We start from the raw sequence: 7,946 nt of genomic DNA, 5'->3' as shown, positions 1-7,946 counted from the left end.
ATCATGCGTTTGCCTTTTAACCAGCTATCCCTTGGACAGGAGTGGATAGCGCAAGCAAAACTGATACCGTGTCCGGCCCTCCTCCCTGAGACCACACCGGATCCCGTGTTAATCAAAATGTTGGAGGTTGCACCTTCGGAGGAGGGCGAAGGGGGGCACAGGGAAACTACCACCTCTGCCAAGGAGGCTCTCAGTAAGGAGGGAATCGAGAGTCCCTCCTTTCAGGGGGAGAAGAGGACCGCTTCTGAAGACCCGGAGGCCAAGGCCTCAAAGCGGGGAAAGAAATCTGCACCGGAAGGTCCTGTGCCGGGAAGAGCCCTGGCCGTACTGTCTCCTCAGAGGAATCATCCCTCCAGCAAGCCATAGGTAAAAAAGGGGGAATTTCATAATAGGGGACACCCCTGCTTTATTCCTAAGGGTAACCCAAGTTTTCACCTTGTAGTTCGGATCTCAGCCCATCTCAGCACAACTCGTCTTCGGGGGACCTTCGTCCGGAGATGATGGAGAGTGAAACGCCTCCATCTGCCGCCCCGTGGGGCGGGGCGGACGACCCTGAGGCGTCGTCACGGAGGGTCTCCCCGAGTCCGGTGGGGCCGGGAAGTTCGGCACCCACTGGAGTACGGCCGGTGGATCTGCAGGATTTGCTCAAGAGGGCGTCTATCTCAGAAGATCACCGCACATTAATGAGTATGGTGATTGAAAGGATCTCATCCACCGAGAGCGGGTTGCATGAGGCCGTAGGAAGTTTGCTAACGGGGCTTGAGGTACGCAAAAAATGACATACCTTTTAACAGTTTTGCACATGGAGTGCGCCCTGTATAGATAGTAGCCCCTGAGACTTGGTATGCTGTCGAAAGCGACCGCGTGCCGAGGATCATAATCTCAGTTATAGAATGTCGCCTTTTCTATGCAGGTGGCGGAACGTTTGGTGGCCAGCCAGACTGATGGAGTTGCCGAGCTGAAGCGGCAACTTGACGTTACGGATGCGGACATCACGCTGGTCAATAAACGACTTAACGAGTCAGAAGGTAGGTGGTTGCTCCGCGGTCACCTAGTAAGGGAGCTGATGCCCGTTCCTTACAATTTGTATGCTTGATGCAGATGGTGCCGCTGCTGTGGAAGACCTTCGAGCAGAGCTCGCTCGAGCCAAGTAGCAAGCCAGGAAAAGTGATGCGGCTGCCTCGAAAGAGCTAAAAGCCGAAAAGGCTGCTCACTGCCGAAGCAGGGAGGAGATGGCCGGAATGGCCACGAAATTAAAAGATGCTACCGACCGCCGTGAAATTAAAAGATGCTACCGACCGCTATGAGGTTCTTGAAAGAGAACGCCGAGTGGAGCAAGAGGACCTAAAGAAGGCCGCCGCCGAAGCCAAGGAAGCTCGTAGTGCGATACGGGCTATGAAGGAGGAACTGCGTCATGCCGGAGACATTGCGGCTGGAAAGCCCTTCCTTCTGCGTAGGAAGTTCACGGGTCCGAAGTATGCTCAGTTGGGCCAATTGTGTGGTGTGGAGGATCCTTATTTGGATTTGGCGGCGAGTGCGGCGGACGCAGTCGTGCACTTCCGAAGCCAGAAGGTTCACGAAATGGAAGAGCTTTTCTGGTCTCAATTCCATAGTCCGGAGCGTCCACTTGTGTTGACTGATCCGCTGGCTGAGTGGGCTGAGCTGAATAGATTGTCCGGACTTGCCATGCGGATGTGGTTGCTCATCTGTGGCCGGAAAGGCCCAAGCCTGAGAGTTATTTTGGCTTGTTGTAGCAATTCCTTGGGGCAGTGCCGCATATCGAGGCGATGAAGCGGTCGGCATGCATAGAAGGTGCACGGATGGCTCTCGCCCGTGTTAAGACATACTGGGCGGAGATGGATGCCACCGCTATTGCATCCCGGGGTTCGGACAAAGGCCGATTACCCGCCGAGCACTATTTTGAGGAAGTCCTGCAGGGCGCTCGTTTAATAGAGTCGCAGTGCTCGAAAGATGTTATGTTCAAATGACGTGTATGATTTGTGAGATCATGTTTATAATGCAATAGCTTTTTATACTTGTGCGTTCAAGTATTGAACTATCTCCTGTGCGGCTGTATATGTATGTATAACCTGAAAGATGGCAGTCTTTGGCTTCAGCCCCCACGCACATGGTGCGGGGGTGTTCGCAAAAAGAAAAGCGCTTTTTCACACTTAATACAACGTCTTGGTCCTTTGAAGGAGGTGATAGCGTAGCAAACTAGGCAACCGGACTAAAATGCTTTATCACTTTCACTTAGCCATAGGAGCTCGAAGGTGGGGCTACTATATAGCCCCTAGAGGCACCGCGCTTCTCCAAACTCGGGGCGCGTATGTGCCTGCCCGGGAAGTGGTCCTTCGTCAAAGCGGAGGAATTCTAAACAATCCAGTGGTCGATCGAGTGGTTGACCAGTCTCTCGCTATATCATGACAGTCAGTTTTCGGCTTTCTCTACTGAGGTGCTCGCCCGGCCGAACCGGTGCACAATCACAGTAGTTCTCCTGGTGCCGCGTTAGCCGATGGAGCGGAACGTAAGGCAGCAAAACACAGGAGCCGGGCAAACCCAACATTTGACCAAAGACATGATTCGGAGCTGATGCATATAAGGCCTAACTCGAGACGCCGAGCACTCCCTGAGGTGTTTGGTCTTTATGATACCGGGCAGAACAATGCCCTAAGCCCCTAGTGTCCAGGTACGGGCGGGAACTTCTAACGCAGCCGATGCCAAAATGCCAGCCTCCTCCTCGGTTATGGTAAGAAACCGGGGGATGTGTATCAACAAGAGACACTAAGAAAGGTTTACGCAGGGTCTTAATCTGAAAAGAATCCTTGTAATGGCTCCCTGCTGCACGTCTGCGCCTGTGTCTCTATTGTGCTGTATCCTGGACGGGTGTAGCACGCGCTTCCTCTGTAAAGGAGAAGAACTTAGTTTGTAAAAAATATTGTGCAAAAGGTGTGGTTAAAATAAAGTATGATGAATTTGAGCTTTATTGGCTATCATTGTTTATACGTACAGCCCCTTGTAAAGGGGTATGCGGCGGTGAAGCCCCTTCTTTATTTATGTTGGACTCGCCTAACCGTGTCCAAGGTCTGAATGACCTGTTTTTAGGGCTTTGACCAGTAAGGTCGGATTAGTGTGCGGCTGTCAACACAATCTTACGTTTTCCGTGGTCGAGGAACACTCAGATTCACCCTTTGCTGAAAATATGCCATGTGGACCAGGCATTTTAAGCGTAAGAGACGCGTAATGCAGTATTGCGTTAAAGCGGGCGAATGCTTCGCGTCCCAGTAGTGCTTGATAGCTACTTTTGAATGGGGCGATATGATAATGAGCTTTTCGCGACGGAGGTTGTCGGATGAACCGAACACGACCTCTAGTAGTACAGAGCCTGTACATTTGGCGTAAAGGCCAGGCGTCACTCCTTTGAAGGAAGTGCTGCTATGGTGAATTTCGGTAGGGTCTATCCCCATTCTCCGGAAAGTGTCCTGGTATAGCAGGTGCCGCACTATATTTCTGTGTTATCACATGAAGCGACTTCACTGTTTTGACTTCTAGTGGGAAAGTCTTCTGTTTTCCGGCGTGCTACTTGTGGGGTTCGTTGTCTTCGCTTGGTGTGTCGAACCCCTTGCGTTCGGCGTTAAGCCGGCCGGACTGCTTGAAGACCCAACAATCTCTGTGCGTATGGTTTGCAGGCTTCCCGGGGGTACTATGTATTTGACATACCCTATCCAAAATTTTGTTTAGGTTGGATAGCTCGTCACTGTTGTCCTTGAGGGGAAATGTTTTCTTATTCGGCCGAGAGCTCTTGAATCCGGCGTTGACCGCCATGCTATTTGGGCCATTTTCCTTATTCCGGCGCTGATCTTTTTTCCCTCGTGATTTCCCATTTCCATCCCTGACTTCGGATGTACTCGGGTCGCTGGTGCTGCATCTAGCCAGCCAGCTGTCTTCCCCCGCGCAAAAGTGGGTCATGAGCCTTGTTAGTGCGGCCATTGTTCTTGGTTTTTCCTGGCTGAGGTGTCTGGCGAGCCATTCGTCTTGGACGTTGTGCTTAAAGGCTGCTAAGGCTTCGGCGTCCGGACAGTCGACTATTTGGTTCTTTTTGGTGAGGCACCTGTTCCAGAATTTTCGTGCTGACTCTCCGGGCTGTTGAATTATGTGACTTAAATCGTCTGCGTCTGGTGGTCGCACGTACGTGCCTTGGAAGTTATCGAGGAATGCGGCTTCCAGGTCTTCCCAACTCCCAATTGACTCTGCTGGCATGCTGTTAAGCCAATGCCGGGCTGGTCCTTTAAGCTTGAGTGGGAGATATTTGATGGCATGGAGATCATCACCGCGGGCCATGTGGATATGAAGGAGATAGTCCTCGATCCAAACTGCGGGGTCTGTTGTGCCATCATAAGATTCAATGTTCACGGGTTTAAACCCTTCGGGGATTTGATGATCCATTACTTCATCTATGAAGCATAGTGGGTGTGCGGCGCCTCTGTACTGGGCGATATCACGACGGAGTTCGAAAGAGCTTTGTATATTTTGTTCGGCCCGGCCAGACTTACTGTGTCCGGCGCGACGGTTGTCGTCACGTATCATGGGGCGCCCACGCGATCCATAGATCAATCTTGATTGTCTTACCTTATCCTCCAATATATCTCGCAAGTCCGGACCATTCCCCTGTGGCCTTGTGCTTTTCGAGCGATGCCGAGGTACGGCTCTGGCGGAGGGCCTAGAGGCCTCTCTGTCGCGGCCACGGGGTGGTCGGTCAGCCGTATTGTCTGCTGGTGATGCAGGTGCATATGCCTCCTCCTCTAATCGGGGGAGCAACTTGCGTTTAGGGTAGCTTTTGGAGGGGCGGTCGAGCTCATGCTCTTCGGCCGCAAGAACTTCGGTCCATCTGTCGGCTAGCAGATCTTGATCAGCTCTAAGCTGCTGCTGCTTTTTCTTGAGGCTGTTTGCCGTGGCCATAAGCCTGCGTTTAAAACGCTCTTGTTCGACAGGATCCTCAGGCATGACGAATTCGTCGTCGTCGAGGCTTGCCTCGTCTCCGGAGGGAGGCATGTAATCCTCTACTTCTTCGTCTGCTGCTTTCTCATGAGGCCTGGCGTCTCCGTCCTCCTGCGCTGAATCTTGCTGGAGGGGGTTGTCTTCGGCACTGTCTGGGGTGTTGTTATCTCCGGTGCCGGAATCTCCATTCTTGCTGTGGCGGAATTTAGAGCGGCGCCGCTGACGCCGGCGCTTGGGCTGTTTCTTGGAGGGGTCATCCTCCGCTGTTCCTTCGCCATTCCCATCCTTTGGGATATCCACCATGTATATGTCATATGACGAGGTGGCTTTCCAGTGCCCAGTAGGCGCTGGTTCTTGGTCCATACCGTCGATGTCTTCGGAGTCGAAGTCTAGCATGTCAGTTAGATCGTCGACAGTGGCTACCAAGTGGGTGGTGGGTGGGCTTTGAATTTCTTCGTCGTCCGCATCCCAACCGTCCTGACCACAGTCCGGCCAGGGCTCTCTTGATAATGAGAGGTATTTTAGTGAACTTAAGATGTCGCCAAAAGGTGAGTGTTGAAAGATGTCCGTAGCGGTGAACTCCATGACCGGCGCCCAATCGGATTCGATTGGAGGGAGCGCGGGAGGTTCGGAGTCCGGCGAGGAGTCCGGCACCTCGGAGTCACGAGCTTCATGAGGGACAAGGTCAGTGTTCGGCTCTATCGCCGTAGAGGTTGCAGCCCTCGAGACGGTGTCTAGCCACCCGTCCTCGATCTGCGCAGCCGGCTCCGAATTGAAGGTCGGAGCGGACTCGTGTGCGGCCTCCAGGTTACTGTCCGGCTGCAGAGCTAAGTCATGCCCGTCGTGACAGTGCGGCGCGCTCGGCTGTGGATCGAATCCATCGAAGATCAAGTCCCCGCGGATGTCAGCCGTGAAGTTCAAACTTCCAAATCTAACCTGACGGCCAGGGGCATAGCTTTCGATCTGCTCCAGATGGCCAAGCAAATTGGCCCGCAGTGCAAAGCCGCCGAATACGAAGATCTATCCGGGGAGGAAGGTCTCACCCTGGACTACATCGTTGTTGATGATCGGAGAAGCCATCGAGCCTATCGGTGATGACACAGAGGAACTCTCAATGAAAGCACCAATGTCGGTGTCAAAACTGGCGGATCTCGGGTAGGGGGTCCCGAACTGTGCGTCTAGGCGGATGGTAACAGGAGACAAGGGACACGATGTTTTTACCCAGGTTCGGGCCCTCTTGATTGAGGTAAAACCCTATGTCCTGCTTGATTGATATTGATGATGTGGGTATTACAAGAGTAGATCTACCACGAGATCAAGGAGGCTAAACCCTAGAAGCTAGCCTATGGTATGATTGTTGTTCGTTGTATGGACTAAAGCCATCCGGTTTATATAGACATCGGAGAGGGCTAGGGTTACACAGAGTCGGTTACAATGGTAGGAGATCTACATATCTGTATTGCCAAGCTTGCCTTCCACGCCAAGGAAAGTCCCATCCGGACACGGGACGAAGTCTTCAATCTTGTATCTTCATAGTCTTGGAGTCCGGCCGATGATGATAGTTCGGATATCCGGACACCCCCTAGTCCAGGACTCCCTCAATGACGGGAGACCACTTTGTGTTGGATGATGATTATGATGATCACATGATTTGATGAGACTAATTGTATGTATATGCTATGATTATATTTGTATGTGTATGATATGCTAAAAATTATTGTATAAAGCCTATTCAAATACAAAAAAAACAAAAACAAATATGCAGGAAAAAACTAATAAAACTAGTAGTAGCAAGGACAACAGGCGCTACTGCTATACGTTAGCTGTAGCGCCTTATTAGTAGCGCCTGTACCCGCGCTACTGAGAGGCCCAAAACCCGCACTGCTGCTAGGCTTTTCCCTACTAGTGGTGCGTTTACATGTTGCTTATCAACACTCACAATTTTGGCCAACTTTGGTCCATCTCATGGACTATTACTCCCCATTTTGGGATCCCAGAACAATTTCCACGATTGAAGATCCCAGGGGTGCGTTTGGGAGTCCGTCGTCAAAACTGATAGTTTTGGCCAATTTTGACCCGTTTCATGGACTATTACTCACCATTTTGGGGTCCCAAAGCGATTTCCATAGTTGTTGAACCCCAAGGTGCGCTTACGTGTTGGTCATCAACAATCATAGTTTTTTCCGATTCTGGTCCGTTTCGTGCACTATTACTCACTGTTTCGGGGTCCCGAAGTGTTTTGCATGATTGACGAACCACGGCGTGTGTTTACGTGTCGGTCATCAACACTCGCGGTTTTGTCGATTCTGACGCGTTTCGTGGACTATTACTCACCTTTTGGGGTCCCAAAGAGATTTCCACGATTGACAAACCCTATGGTGCGCTTACGTGTCGGTCATTAACAATCGCAGTTTTGGCCGATTCTGGTCCGTTTGGTGCACTATTACTCACCGTTTTGGGGTCCTAGAGCGATTTACACGATTTGCGATCCCCGGGGTGCGTTTATGTGTCGGTTATCAACACTCACCATTTTGCCCAATTCTGGTCCGTGTCGTGGACTATTGCTCACCGTTTTGGGGTCACAGAGCGATTTCCACAATTCACGATCCCGGGTTGCGTTTAGGTGCCCGTCGTGAACACTCATAGTTCTAGCGAATTCTGACCCGTTTCGTGGACTATTACTCACCTTTTTGGGGTCCCGAAGCGATTTCCATAGTTGTTGAACCCAAAGATGCACTTACGTGTCGTTCATCAACACTCGCAGTTTTGGCCGATTCTGGCCCGTTTTGTGGACTATAACTCGCTGTTTCGGGTCCCGGAGGGATTTCCACGATTGACGAACCCCTGGTGTGTTTATGTTTCGGTCATCAACAATCGCGGTTTTTGTCGATTCTGTCCCTTTCGTGGACTATTACTTGTTGGGGAACGTAGTAATTTAAAAAAAATTC

This window comes from Triticum dicoccoides, chromosome 4B (assembly GCF_002162155.2).
Source record: "Triticum dicoccoides isolate Atlit2015 ecotype Zavitan chromosome 4B, WEW_v2.0, whole genome shotgun sequence".
In the NCBI taxonomy this organism is placed as follows: domain Eukaryota; kingdom Viridiplantae; phylum Streptophyta; class Magnoliopsida; order Poales; family Poaceae; genus Triticum; species Triticum dicoccoides.
The sequence above is the reverse complement of the archived record's forward strand: the minus strand, read 5'-3'. Positions refer to the sequence as shown.